This window comes from Pleurodeles waltl, chromosome 3_1 (assembly GCF_031143425.1).
Source record: "Pleurodeles waltl isolate 20211129_DDA chromosome 3_1, aPleWal1.hap1.20221129, whole genome shotgun sequence".
Taxonomy (NCBI): domain Eukaryota; kingdom Metazoa; phylum Chordata; class Amphibia; order Caudata; family Salamandridae; genus Pleurodeles; species Pleurodeles waltl.
This window is the reverse complement of record NC_090440.1, coordinates 1,185,114,261-1,185,130,184: the sequence shown is the minus strand read 5'-3', so window position 1 is coordinate 1,185,130,184 and position 15,924 is coordinate 1,185,114,261. Positions and strand designations below refer to the sequence as shown.

At 45.9% G+C, this 15,924-nt stretch overlaps 1 protein-coding gene across 5 annotated transcripts in view; it reads right to left on the bottom strand.

Moving 5' to 3' along the window:
- ARHGAP32 (Rho GTPase activating protein 32) overlaps positions 1-15,924 on the bottom strand; it is a 942,023-nt gene that overhangs the window by 419,407 nt on the left and 506,692 nt on the right. The window lies entirely within an intron of this gene.

The window sequence follows — 15,924 nt, the reverse complement described above, 5'->3', positions numbered from 1 at the left end:
GGATTCCAATGAGGAATCACAAGGGGTCCTCAGGTTCAATAATGATTTAGTTGGGGTCCACAGAAGTAGGGGTTAACAGAAATGAAAAGGGCTAAATAATATGAGCCCACATAGATCAAGCAGAGCTCCCCAGCCTCATCACTGGCATATAATTTGGACATAAGACAACAAGGTTTTACTCCGCCCTAGACAAAGCCTATGATCGTCAAATCAATTTCACTGAGCAGGGAACAGGTAGGGGAAGCATCCCCACTGAATCATGGTGCTGTCACCATTTTCACCACCTGAATCCGACTCCAGAGTTAAAACTGTAAAGGAGTCCGTTTGGCAAAGTTTCCACCTCGACATTCCTGGAGTCCCAAAACAGGTGGGGTAAAGTATGCCTATGATTCTGCAAGGATCTGCCAGGTATGAAACCCACTTGGAAGTCATGGGTGAATAAAGGGATCACCTTTATGGAGCATATTCGCAAAGCTCTTAGCCAGGATCTTAACGTCTATGTTTATCATGGAGATTGGACAATGGCTCCCATATTCCAAAGTATCTCTCCCTTACTTAGACAGGACAGTTTTGATGGCCTTGTTGGACACGGGTCTAGCAAGCCTGTCTCCTCGGGCTTCTGGGAAGGCCTGATATAACATATGGGACACCTGGGTCTTGCAGGTCTTAGAAAACTCACCAGGGGTATTGCAAGCTGGCAGGTCAGAATTAGCATCACCTATTTCTTTGAAGGAGATTTCCCCCTGAACCAGGACCAGACCCTCAACAGTCAGAATAGGGGAATGGATAAAGTCGAGTAACCTATCCATTACAGGCACCTGCAGGGATGCGCAGCATCTCGTAATAGGTGGTAAATGTTTGCAGTATGTCCTGAGGATGTCTAACAACCCACCCAGAAGGGGACTGTATTGCCAGTATAGTAAGCTGTGCTTCCGTTTGCTGAAGCTGAAAGGGTAAAATGTGCCCCACGCCCCTCCCACCCACTCATAATGCCTTCATTTGAGCTTGTTGAGGGCGTTCTCTGCAGTCACAGTTTATGGCTTATTATATTTGAGTTTCTCTACCTCTAGATGTTGCTCGTTATGTGCAGTGGGGTTTCTCTTCTTAGGACTTCAAGAGTAGCTGTTGTGTGCTCCAGGTGCCTGTGTTCTTCCACATAGTTTCTCCCTAATCGCTGAATCTTGCAATTAAGGACCCTGCCAGGTCACATTTGAAGCTGTTTATACCATCTGCTATGATGTTACTGATTGTTCATTTTCAACACAAACTATTTTACATGTACCCTGTCCATATGTCCTCTGGCAGATGCTACTTAGCAGCCTGCATCCCCCATAACCCTATGGGAGTAAGTCTACCTTCTACCGTGATGCTGAGTAATATTGGGGTGTGATCCAGCAACCCTCCTGGGAGTATGTCAGAATCACAGTATAACGGTAGCATGAAATGGTGTGCTAAGTAGAAGTCAATGCATGAGACGGTATTGTGGACAGAGGATACTTAGGTATAGTCCTAGTCCGTAAGTTGGCCCAGGCACCATATATCCATCAGCCCATGATCTCCCATTAAATCCAGCAAGTGTGCCCTATCTGCTATGTTGCATCTGTTAGGGGGATGAGTCGAGTCAATGATCAGTGTCTGGGGTTAAGTTACAGCTATCTCTCACAATCAGTTGTGAGTTTGAGCATTCAGGGAAGGGTCTATTAAGTTGCCTAAAGAACCTGTTCATGCTTATATTGGGTGCACAGATCAAGACCGCAGCCAAGAAATGTTCTCCGATCCTCAACGTAGCAAAAACATATTTGCCTTCAGAATCTGTCCATGTGTGTATCAGGTGGTATGGAAGAGATCTGTGAATGAGAGTTGCCACCCAACATTTCCTGAAAGGGTTCAAAGATAGTGTGGAGCTTTGTGTGGCCATGAGTGTTTTAGTCATGCGGCTGCTACCCATCATACTTCCAACCCAGTTCCTCTTGAGTTTTGCAAGTTCTTTTGGTGGTAAATGTAGCTCATGGTAAAAGGCAACATCCGCCTTCTGATGGCAAAGATAGTTCTGTAATTTTTCCTTTTGATGTAATTGGGAAGGACATTCAAGTTCATGGAAATAATACACACAGGGACATCTCATGCTTTAGTATGGGATATCGTGGCAGGGAAAAAAGGTCTGTGTTTAAATTAACAAAAAGTAACTATATATATATATATTATATATATATATATTATATATATATATATATATGTATAGTTACTTTTTGTTAATTTAAACACAGACCTATATATATATATATATATATATATATATATATATATATATATATATATATATATATATCCCAAACTCTTGACTTTTCTACTTTATAACAAGTAACTGGTTGTAGTCTGCAAAGTAATCTCCCTCTCACTACAACACAGGGTACTCACCACTAAGCATTTTAGTCAAGCATCCATTAGAGCAGGGTCGGACACTGAATGAAGTACAGTGGTAAAAAATTAAGACAAAGTGGCTTGTGCAGGTACGTATATATGCAGTGGGGTTGTCTGTGTTCCCCCTCTTTCCCTCCATCGTGCCACCCACATTGGAGTCAGATAGAGTCAGTCCACGGGTATCCAGGAGTCAGAACCTGCCCCCATTTGCCCTCAAGCCCCACAAATGTGCCAGAGAGTCACTGGCTGGGGGGTTGGGGGGAGGGAATCTCTTTATCAGATCAGGAAATAGCAGCTGAGGTGAATGGTAATGTGCTGCTATGCAAAAGAACATAATCAACATGACATTCAAAACTGATCCCAAATACCCAGGCTAAACAGCCAGGCAAATAAACAAAAGGAGATATAAAGCAGACTTGCAGACTCAAGTTCACGGTTCTGAGGCTTCAGAGAAGTGTTCCTTCAAAGGAGATCCAGACTTATCCCTGTTTCGATCCTGGGCAAGCACATTTACCACATTGTTGAGCCCAATTCTGCCAGAGCACCTGCAGTGGGTCCCAATGGCCAGGGTCCTGGTCGGTTGTGTTCCGCAGGGCCCCAGAACGATTGGTGGTAATGTGGCCTTCTCACAGAGAATCTTTCAAGTCCATCAGGGGCCCCTTTCTATCATTTTATCCATGGCATCCAGAAAGACAGCCAAGTTCTCCACTCTTTCAATTCCAAGGTGCGGTGCTAGATCATCACTATAAGCAATGCCGGATCTAGCAGACCAAACTTAATTCCATCTTTGTGTAGGCGAGGATGAAAAGCTAAGAATTTCTTTCCTTTGATCGCTGTTTTGTGAGAAAAGTTAACTACTACATGGATCATCAGGCCAATACGTTGAAACGGTCCTGTTTTGTTTTGTCATCTGAAGTATAAGCCTAGTATACTGGTGGCACAAGAAGCAAGCTTCTATAAGCCTAGGACTGTTGAAACAAACATCTCAGCAGAACGTTCCAGAGGTAGCACACACAGGAGTACAGTTCACTTCCTCCTCGCTGGTTCAATGCACTCTGGTTCAACAGGTATAGTTTGTGCACTTGCAGATGACATCTGAGGGGAGCACCCTAGCCTCCAGCCATCCCTGCCCGCCAGGTATTGTACTGTCAGTCCAGATGGGGGGAAGAGAATACAGCCAAGGTGAGCCTCATCCATGGTTATGTCAGACCCCCCCACCTGTAGCCATACAGGAGTCAATTTCCCAGAGGAGATGTCCCAGCAGGTCTATGTAGCCCCCGTCTCAGGGAGTATCCTTCAGAGTATGTAAAGAGCGAAGCAGTATGTTCAGGCCCAGGCCGCCATTCAGGCTAGATGCAGCTGGCAGGAGAAAAAACACGTCCGGTTGCATGAGATCCGCCGATGAGGCACAATCGTTGCTACCACCTCTACAATCCCAGTCCCGCTACTTACCTCCCCCCAACAGGCATGGCAGGTAGGATTAGTCGAGTGCTGCTCAATGAGTCCTCTCATCTGCACCTCGGCTGTGGTGCCTAATGCACATGAACCTCCTGCACGCTCCTCAGAGCCAGCTGTTAAGAGCCCTGCCGGCTACAGCCCTTGTATCAAGAGATACACCCCTCCAGTAAAGGCCCGTAGCACAGTGGGCACAGTATGTACTGGTGATTTAGTCGAGTGTGCAGGTGACAGCAGACCACAATACCATGGAGTAGGCGAGGGTCAAAGGCACTCCGAGTTCCATCGCTGTTGCCTCTCAGAGTGAGCAAGAGTGTTCAACTCCTTCTCTGGGCGTTGTTAGGCATGACCACTGAGCTATGGGTCACATCCTACCCTCTGTAAATGGGAAGCTCAGTCAGTTACACCCCCCCCCCCCCAACCACACACCGTCCAGGTGAAAGAGCAGTTCAGGAGTCGCAATTTTGGTCCGTGGTGAAGCCCAGCCCCTCTGATAATTGCCATCTTAAATAAACAGTCTGCAGCTGGAAGCCAGTGTGAGATGATAGCACTGAGTAAAGATGCCCTCTCTATGGTGCCAGCTTCAGGAGGAAGTAGAAACAGTAATGAGACTGATGGGACATGCCTGGGCAGGAAGTGAAAGACATTGTTCAGATCTATTCAGATGTCATCTACCATTATGACGAAGAAATAGAAATTGATTGTGCAGGCCATTTTAGTCAAAGTCTGATGAGTACAAATATGTGCCAGACCCTAAAAATTAGTACCGGCGGGCTGCACCTGCAACCACCAGCTCAAAGTAGGCAATGACCTTGCCACACATACATGTAGATTTAATCCATTAGTGCGCAATCTACTTCCATAAAAGTAATACAAATGTTCAAAATAGGCAACACAATAGTATTTTCTGAAAATAATCCTTCATAAGCAAATTAATCAAAGTTACCAACCGTTTCAAATGCATATCACAAAAAAACCCACTCCAGATCCATGCTAACCATGGCAACCATTTCACTGTCAAACCTACTCAGGAGGCCAAAGGGTAAGCAAGAGCTGTTAATATGGCTCTGCACCCTGGGTCAAGTACAACCCCTTCAGCCTTTGATTTTCAGTGGTAACAACAGCGAGCAGTGACAGTCTTTTCAATAAATTAGTGTGGGGGAGCTTGAGCTCAGAATGTAACAATCACACAGGAGTGCAACAAATGAATGTCCAGACCAGAGACTGTGACGTACGGAAACGTCTTTAATGTGCACGGAAACAGAATATTAACCACAAACATAGGTAAAGCACATTTAGTGCCCTGGATGCTATTGGCCAGGGCTGTTCCTCTATCCATCCCCTGGTCACTCCATTGTGGGCTAGGTGGTGGTGTGATTATGGCTCAGCTGCAGCTCTCCTTCTTAAGGTATTTGTGCTCAGTTTCTCATAGTTCATTAGTTCTCAGAAACTTCAGTTGCCTAGTTCCTACCACCCACAGTGGGACAGTCTTTTGGGCAGCTCCTGGCTTCATATCAGAGTGCCCTCTCCTTCCTGCTTCTGGGAGGAGCAATATTCACCAGTAGCTCAATCTGGAGTCATCTATCTGTCAGATTCAGCGTCAGATATGCTGCTTCTGCAGGTTTCTCTTAGCCACTGGCAGCGCACGAGCAAGAAGGAACAGCGATCCCCACAGAAGACTTAATCTCAGTGTGGAACTGGTAGACTCAGTACAGGCATGCTCTCTGGGAGTGGTGACACAATAAACAGGACACTCCTTTCTGCAGTGCAGATGCGCACTGGCTGATCCTACTCTGTTGTGCACTGACACACAGGCTGATCTCTTTCTGGACAACACAGGATCTTGTCCTGGGCAAATCAGTTACCCACAGGCATAACTTCTTGGCAATAGGGCTACGCCTATCATGATCAGGAGCAATCTCCAGGTGAGTCCTCTCAATTCCTGCCAGGAACCGTGTCCATAAAGAATGTAGACCCACAGGCACAAGGGTATACCAATCGCTCTTTGCAGACTTCCTCATCTGGAAGTTCCACCAGCTCTGGGAGCCCACTTCACCTTACTGCTCCTGGACAGTCACCCTTCCTGAAGGATTGACAGGCTCCCTTCGTCTGTCAGCAGCAGGATGGCTAATAGGGACTTCAGAACAGGTACAATGCTCTCCCAGGATGGGGTCAGACTAGGGTGAAGTCCCTTCACCTCTGGGAAGCTGCCTGCAAGGCAGGCACCAGCTCTGGCTGCACAGAAGCCTTCAGAGTACTATCTGGGAGACTCTCTTCCTTGTCCGTAGAGAAGTTAAAACTAGAACCACAAGTAGAGTAATGGAGTCCCACATTTACACAAAAAAGCAGACAGGAGATGTGTATCCACTGTCTGCACTTTCAGAGTCACTTTGGGATGGTTCTCCTTCCAGCGTCCTTTCTAGGCTACTCTCCAGGCACATCATTTGTTTGAAGTGTTGCTTCTCACAGCAGAGTTGTCTCCAGCCTCAGACACCCACAACAGAGGCAGAAAAAGATGTGAGGCTGTTGCACCCGATTGTCATCAACCAACTGAAGGTGTAATCCGGTGAAGGCAAAAGGCTGCATTTCATCTGAAAGGCTCCCCTTCACCTTGCAGAACAGAGTCTGTAGCCCCAGCCTTCACCCCACCAATCACTAATGGCAGTTCAGGAAGACTAATTAGTGGCCCCATGTGCAGCAAAAGCTCAAACTGAATTTCTAAAGGAGCATCTCTATTCCCTCAAGTCACTGCCTATGTCTCCTGGATACTACAGGGCTCTATTACTCTTGCGTGTTCACAAACACATTGCAGGTACAATGCAGGCAACATACACAAACATGCATAACACACATTTGGGATGCTTATGTTAAAATTTGGGTAGGCACCATGGAGTGTCTGTTTACATCAGTAAGCCAGTAGACTCTGATTCTATTTCTAACTATAGCTTCACAAACCACAGTATGCTGCCTCCACCACTCTGTGCTAAACCCACGACACGGACAGTAGTACACTCTCTGCCGTGCTTGCTATATGCCCCTCCAGGTCACAGGACTGGCCCAGGGCCTAACTCATGTTAAGAGACAGGCTGGCCCCTGCACATACACTTGATTAGCATGATGTTAGGCCAAAATAAAAATAAAACAAGATACCACATACATCTATTTAGGCATTCAGAAAAGGGGAGCAGAATACAACAGGAGACCATGCAAGTGGCATTCCTGTCGCAACAGCCACTGAAGCAACACATCCTACAGTAGCCATGTAATGCTTTTGTAAGCCAAACATTGACAGTGGAAATTATGTTTTTTGTGAGGATTATTTTGCCTAGGCCACAGGAAACCGAGTTTTTTTAATGAACAGTACAACGTATACTGGCAACCACAAGTAACTTTCAGATTGAAGAATTGAAAAATTCAAAGGTGATAATTAAGGTCCTTCTTGGAGTGTATGCAAATGAGGAAACACCAAATAGAGCAGAGAGGTCATCAGCCAATTTTTCAAGGATGGACCGCAGCCACCCAACTCTAAATCGGGAACTAAGGGCCAGATGTAGCAAAAATGTGCGAGTCGCAAATGGCCCAAATCGCAATTTGCGACTCCGCAAATTCAGAAATGGGATGCAAAAACCCCATTTCCGAATCGCAAATTGCAACGCAAACCATTACCGACTCGCAAAAATTGCGACCCACATATAGGAAGTCACAATTTGCGAGTCGCAAACCATATAAAAAAGCCACTAGCAAATTGCGACTAGTCGCAAAAAGCCCATTTTGCACTTCCAATTTACCACTAACTCAGAGCAGGTGGTAACCAGAACCAAAGTATAAAAGGAGACCCAGAAGGCACCTGGGTTACTCAAGATGGCGGAGATATATGTGATAGCAAGGAGGAGGAGAGCCCACACCGCACAGCAGATGAGGAGGAGGAGACAGGAGAAGATATACAGAACCAGACAGACACTTTTCCAACAAACTGAGGAGGAGATATATGATAAATACAGACTCAGCAGTGCAGCTATATTAGAAGTAATAGATCTACTCAATCCGCAGCTACAACGCCAGACTGTGCATGGCAGCCCCATCCCCACACATGTGCAAGTGCTATGCTCAGTGCACCTCTTGGCCTCGGGTAGCTATCAGGGGGTCATTGCTGTGGCAGGTGGGGTATCTCAAAGTGCACTCTCACGGTTCTTCAGAGCATTCCTAGATGCCATACTCACACACATGTCCAGATACATATACCTACCCAGGAATGAGGCAGAAATCAACAGCACCAAGTTGGAATTCTACAGGATTGCCAACTTCCCACATGTAATAGGGCGTGTAGACGGGACACATATACAAATATGCCCTCCTGCAAATCTGGAATATCTGTCCCCGCAACCGGAAGTGTACCCACTCACTGAACATCCAGGTGGTATGTGACACCCATTATGTCATCACTGACATGGTAGCCAAATTTCCAGGGAGTACACATGACTCTTACATTTTCAGGCACAGTGGGATATACCAACGCCTAGAACGTGGGGAGTTTGGAGACAGATATCTCCTAGGTATAGCTGAATACACCTTGAAGACATACACACAGGTCAATGTGGAACCCATCCATGCCCAGCTAACATTGTTCATTTTTGCCAAACAGGTGACAGTGCATATGCACTACGACCATGGATACTTACCCCGTACTTAACACCCAGCAATGAGACTGAGAGGCGATACAACAGTGCACATAGGAGGACCCGAAATGTTATAGAGAGGACCTTTGGACTGTTGAAGGCAAGATTCAGATGCCTCCACAGAAGTGGAGGTGCCCTCCAGTATGCCCAAATAACAGCATTCAAGATCGTTGGCGCATGCGCTATGCTGCACAACATTGCCACCAGACGTGTGCTACATCTCACCCCTGAAGACCCAGATTCGGAGGATGACTAGCAAGAGCTACCACATCGCCATCATGGGGATAAAAGCATTGCAAATCAAGGCAGACAGAGACGGGACCACATTGCAAACCAATACTTTGGAAGGTATGAGCTGCCTGTCACCACACACACGAATGTCACACACAAAGAGCCCAGGTGTGAAGTGGAACAAACAAGAACTTTAATGAAGTGAACCAAAAAACTATAGAACTGAACTATTTATCAGGGGCTGTAAATGTCCACCTGCTATGAGGACACATTAACCTCATGTGCCTCAATTGTTATTTAGTGCGTAGCTCAAATCCTACGCCTGGGACGCCCAGCATGGCTAGTGCCTGGAGCGTCTGCCGATCCCTGCCGTGCACTGCCACTACGCAAGACCCTGGTGTCTGTGGCAGATGCACTACTGATAGTAGAGCCCTCCTCACTGTCTTAAGGCGTGTCTGCTGCGCCCCCTAGCCACCTGTCGTGCCTCCATCATGTCCATAGCGTGGCTTATCCATCCCAGGCCGCGAGCCACATCGCTGGCAAAGTGGCCCATGTCGACCTGTAAACTGACTGTGCGGCGTGACAGCCCTGTAGTAATCACAGCCAGGCGGACGATGGAGGCAGCCATGCGGTCTAGACGGTGGATTGGTTGGCGTTCACGGCGCCTTGCACTCTCTCTCTCCGTAACAAGTTCAGTCACTAGTTGCCTGATGGAGAGCGCAAGGTCACCTACATGACTGTTCAGGTTTTGAAGCTCTATGTGGACCTGTGCCAGCCCTGTTGTCTGATTCCTCTCCATTCGCCGCATGGCCCCTGATATCAGTCTCATATGCCTTGTCTGCAGGCGCTGACCTTCGATGAGTGCTGCCTCGGCAGCCGACATAGAGGAGTCCCCTACATCTCCCTGGGACCCTGCAGGGACATCGACACGTCATCTGCGACACGGTGGTGCATCAGTGTCCTGTTGGCTGGCACCGGGTGCTGGGTCAATCTCCACTATGGGCACTGGTGCATCTGGAGGGGACTGTGGTTGGGTGGTGGAGGTCCCTGTGGTGGCTGCTCCTGAGTCCTGTGCTGCCTGGTGGCTGACCTCTGCACCCTGGACGGTGTGGCTGGTGGTGGTGTCTTGTGGGAGACCTGTGGGACATAGGGAACACACTGTCAGTATCTACCATCTGTTGTATGCTTCCTAATAAACTGTTGCCTATCAGCTGCCTACTGGACTACATTGCCCATGATGCACCATTCTGGTTGTTGCTACTCTGAAATGGAGCTATTTTGGTTGTGCATGCTGCTGTGTACTAGGTGGGTGGGGGTATGGCAGATATGGGTGTACATGCATGTTTCATGGTACTCACTGGTTGATGGTCCTGGCGCTGACGTGTCCAGCTCTCCTATTCCAGACACTGCCTCTGGCTCCAGGGTCTCTTGCACTCGTTCCTCCAAGGGTGTGGGTGGTGGGATGGTAGATGGGCCTCCTCCAGTGCCCCTCATCTCCCGGAGGCGCTCTGCCACCCTCTCCTTGGTCCTGGAGCGCAGGTCATACCATCTTTTTTTCAGTTCGTCTATGCTCCTGTGGCTCACCCCAATTGCATTCACCTTCTCCTGGATTTCCGCCCAAATCCTCCTTTTCTCCAACTCAGGCACAATGAGGGCTGCTCTTTCAAAAAGTTGATCATGGTGCTGGCAGCCTTCATCTGTCAGCACCTCCAGTTCCTTTTCAGAAAATTTGATTTTCCTCTTTCTGCCTGATTCCTCCATTGTTGCTGCTGTTCCTCCTGTTGGTTGTTCAGCAGTTGGAAATGGGTGTGGTCCTCCCTCCTCCCAGGTGTATTTGTAAACTTCCTGGCTGTGATGTCATCATCAAGAGCCAGGAGGTGTTTTCCAGAGTGTTCTGCTGCACCTGCATGCAATTTGCGTCACAGTCGCAATTTGCGACACCCACTCACAATTTGCGAGTTCGTTTTTAGCGCGGTCGCAAAAAGCGACCTCGCAAACAGCGGACTCGCAATCTGCGGACTCGCAATCTGCGGTGCGACTTCATTTGCGAGTCGCAAAATGAAGTCGCTTCTTCTTGTTGGATACCTGTTTCCGAGTCGGAAATTGCGAGTCGCAAAGACTCGCAATTTCCGACTCGCACTTTTTTTCCTACCTACATCTGGCCCTAAGTGTACAAAAAACATGCACAGGTAAAGCCAACATCTCTCGTCTGTTGGACCTACTGGCTTTGCTAAAGCTGTCTGCTGATGCTTTGCATCATTGGTGAAAAGCATGTTTTACTGATGCTATGCATCATCGGCAAAAAAAAAAAAAAATATTCAATCATGATGATGCAGTCGTTGGTCAAGTCATTTCGTAGGCAAATGCATGCAACATCATGCAAACACATTCATGCATCACCACGTAGGACAAGACCTACAAAATGGTGCAAATGCATCTTGTATTGGTAAGTTAATTAAAAAAAAAATGCATCAGTCAATTTTACAAAATTAGATGTCAAAGGCTCAAAAGATATTTTCTAAAAGGTAAAAGGGCCAGCAGCAAATTTCTGTCTGTCCCTTCAAAAATAGTTTGTAGTAAATGAACCACAAATGGGTGGTGGGGGGAGGGGGGGGAGGAGGGGGGCAACAAAGAATATGGAGGGGGACAACAGGGAACAGGTGTGGCAGGTGGGCAAAATCAGTACACGAAGGAGAGCACATCACAGGGGTGTGGAAGAAGAGAAGGGGGACAGAAACATGGAATGTGGGGAATGGCATGTGAGAAGCACTTAAGAGAAAGCAGGTAGCACAAAGGCTGGGGAGAAGCACATTATGCAAAGAGTACCACAGAGCAGGAATCTGGTAGGGGAAGAAACACACAAAAGAAGGGGCTAGAAACACATGCACTCTCCTGTGCAGTGCTTAACCAAAAAGGAAGAAGTAGTTCTCTAAAACTGAGCAGTGGAAACATACAAGTCATCAATCAAAAGGATGATAAAGAGGTTAGGCGCCAGGGAAGGGACAATCCCAAGAAGGGGAAGGCAAGTCATCAAATAAGAAGCAAACAAATGATAATGACAACAAAGCCAACCAATGGTAAGGAATAGGTGGGCTGTCAACCCACTAAACGTCTTTCACAAACGGACAGTGTGCTCTGCTTTGTTGGAAATACTTAAGATCATTATTTATCTAAGCAGAATGCTAAATGGCGTTAACTTATAAAAACTGACACATTATAAGGTAGGGAGAAGGAAACATTCACAGTGTTCCCTTTCACTGTATCCAAAAGGTGTAATAACAGTTTCTCGGTATATATACGAGGATGTCTCAGTCACTCAACAATAGTCCATAATTCTGCACATACATATCTGATCTGTTAGCGCGAAGCAGCTTGGTGCCCAGGACAGTTTCAAAGCACAGAAATCTGACACAAATACAACCATGTTGAACCCAGCATACAGTACAAGTATTCGCAGCAAAACTGCATTTCCAGACGGAAGAATCAGGTTCCAGGAGTGTAAATGTCAAGCTTTTCCAGCCTCTCTCCCTGGGAGGAGGATACCGGTGACGTGGTGTAGCACTATAAATGCTTTTGCATGCTAGTCAGTGGAGGCTTTGCAGCTGTCATATATCAGCCTGAGTGCCAAAGTCAGATTGTGCTAATGTAGACTGGCCATACCTTGCAACGAATGTTTCAGAACCACCTATACTGTTTGGGTGGCAAGAGGAACTGAAGAAAGCCAAAGAAAATGCTCTCTGTGGCAGGAGAATTTCAAAGGATTTCTGCTCGTGCCAATGAACAAATACAATGTCTGGTAGAAGCATGTTGTTAATGTAGGACATGGGACTGGACTTGGTTTAAAATATTTGCCAAAAGCCCACTGGAAGTTTAAAACATGAACAAAACATCCCAAGCCAATCTGAATTCAGAGATCATGCTCCATCCACGCTTGCACAGAAAGTATTGCACTTCACTATATGATTTCTATCCCCTGCCCAACAAAGTATGCGGCAGGAACTGAATGACTTAGATTCATAAATCATTATCCCTCTGTCCTGCAGCATTAACCATTCTCGTGTTACCCATGCTAACAGACTGAGGAGGTTTTTGATTTGAGGGCCCCTTCCTCCAGTGGGTCGTTTGGGCTGCGATGAACTGGAAAACCGTGATCATCCTCGGACGTGCTTGCACCCGGTTAAAACCAACCATTCTGGATCCCAGCACTTGACTAATTAAATCCCGCCCTCCCCTAAACCCAGTAGCCCCATGTCAGAAAAATTAAACACACCCTCACCCATGCTAAAACCGTGCTCCATTCAGAAAATTATTATTGATTGTAATTGTAATTCTTTTGTAGAACGCACAGCTACCCAAATAGGGTTTCCCGGGGCTAAGCCAAAAAAATAATAGAAGTCGATTACCAAGATTAGAATAACCATGTCCTCAGGTTCTTGCGGAAGGCAAGGGGTGTGGAACAATTCCTTGGGGAAGCTGGAAGAGAATTCCAGAGCCTGGGACCCAAGACTAAAAACGTGCGACCCCCCCCCCATCCAGACCAGGGAAAACCTCGGAACTATGCACAAATCCAGATGCTTAGATCTAAAGGGGTAGGTTGTCAGATAAGGCAATATCAGTTCCTGAATATAGCGAGGACCAGTCAATGCTCTGGCTTTAAAGACTTAGCACAGAACCTTAAATTGGATGCACTACAGGATCGTCAGCCAGTGAAGCTCTTGCATGAAAAGGGAAACCAAAGTAAATTTCAGGAGGCGGAACAGAAGGCTCACTGCATCATTCTGAACCATTTGCAGGCAGCAGATAGAAGTTTGGTCTGCGCCAAGATACAGAATATTACCATTGTCAAATCTGGACAGGATTAAAGCTTGGAATAAAGGCTTTTGAGCAGACAAGGGAAGAAACCAGATGATTTTCTTAAGCCACTTGAGTATGGCAAAACAAGTGGTGGTCACCTTCACAATCTGAGGTTCCACCTACAGATTTGCATCCAGTAAGAAGCCAAGAGTCTTGAATTTGAAAGTCAGGATAAGAGGGGACACCAACATATAGCAGGCCAGTGTTGGGGATTCTTACCCAAAATCACCTCCATCTTGTTGCCGTTCAACTTGAACGAGTTTATACTCATCATCATCAAAGATACTTATTCGGTTCATAAGAACTATTAAAGTCACAACAATAAAAACCCAAAAATAAAATACATAGTATTAAAAGCAAATAAAATATTACAAACCCAGTAGTGAATAAGTTAAAACCATAGTCATGTGAACAGTATGACTCAATATCTGGAACATAGCTTCAGAGCACTTAAGATTTCATCTAAAACAGCATAAATTACCAATTCACTCCCCAATTCATGCAAATAGGTAAAGGCAGCGACATGCAATCTTATTCCAGAAGCCTTCCACACTGGGCGCAAAAACTACCTTCTCTGGAGCATATAAAATGTGCAAAATAGCAAGAAGTGCATAGTACTTTGATCAGCCGGTATTTCAAAGTGGCAATGGGGGAAGAAATTAAAACCATGTGACTTTTACATGAAAGACCAACAAGTAGTGAATAGATTGAAGATGAAACCTTGTTAATAAAAACATATGTCCCTCGTTATTAATAATCTGTGAATAAAGGGCAGGACAGGGTGAGAATTCACGAAGAGGATATCTTGTCCGCTGATTATTAATTTCAGATGGCAGCCTCTAAGCGTATTGTTTAAAAAGATCTTTAGTATGACTTAACGGGATAACAGCCAAACTTTCGGGGTCATGGAAGAAAGCAGGAAAGCCCAACCTTTCAAAGTTAGTCTTAATGTATTTAAGCCATGGGATTTCTAGACAGTTATCCAATTTCAGGCAGTCCATTAGTATTTCTTTGCAAACCTGTGCTTCTGGGTTCTTCCAGATTCTATGCCATCATAACATGGGCTGCAGTTTAACAAGATCTTCAACATAGGAAAATCCCGCCTTTTCAGGGCAAAACGACCCTGGAGTAGAGTGTGAAACAGCTAGCGATCTTCTCAAAAAGGTATTTTCAATCATTTGTAATGCTTTGCAGTTTACCTAACCCCATACTCCCGCACCAAACACAGCAACGGACACACAAACTAACTTTTAAAAATGCAAAGGATCTCTCTTGTTGGTTTGTGACCCAACCTTCGGGAAAATCTAAAAACTGTATCAATTGCCGAAATGGAATACCCAAGTTTGGAAAATGGGGAGTTTTCTTAATTTCTTCACCATTCAATAAGAATTTTCTGGACTTTGATAGTTTTGGGCCACATTTCATTATAAAGGACTTTGTATGATTTGTCCTCAGTCCTAGACTAGCCATGAAGCCATTAAAAGTGTCTAACAGTAACTGAAGGGCAATTAAAACCGCGTGAACGGCATAAAGCAGAACAGGAATTTCACAGGAACCAATTTTTGGAATATCTTTCCTGATCTTTCTCAAAGCCTCTCCCAAGGAATTAATACAAATTAAAAATAAAAAGGATGCCAAGACACATCCTTGTCTAACCCCGGTTACTGACAAAAAATCTTCAGAAAGCTTGCCAGATGTGCTATAGCGTACCCGAGCTGTAGTGTAAGCATGAAGCCTACTATGCAAAGAAACAATTGCACAGTCAATACCCAACTTGAGCATTCTTTCCCATAACTTAGGACAATCTATCATATTAAAATCTGGTGTTAAGTCCATAAAAGCAGCATGGAGGCACCCAGTTTTTACTCATCCAGGTAGCAACTGACCTCAGGCCACAGTTAAGATCAGATGGATCCTGCTCCTGGGCAGACGATAACGAGAAAACAATTTGTGTACTGTCTGAATAGAGAAGAGGGTCAGACCACAGCACTCCACCACATCTGCCAGCAGGGGAACACAGATGTTAAAAAGTAGGGGACTGAGCACTGAGCCCTGCAGAACACCTGATGTTAGGCACTGCCTGATAGCGCTGACCAAGAATACCTGAAGGGACCGATTGTGAAGAAACTAAGTTAGCCAGGACAGTGCAGTGCCCTCAAGCCCCAGTGCTAACAATCTCTCAATCAGAAAAGATTGTGACACAGTATCAAACGCAGCACTCCGATCAAGTAAAATGAGCACCACGGTACCACCTTCATCCAGGTCATTTCTGAGATGTTTCTAAACT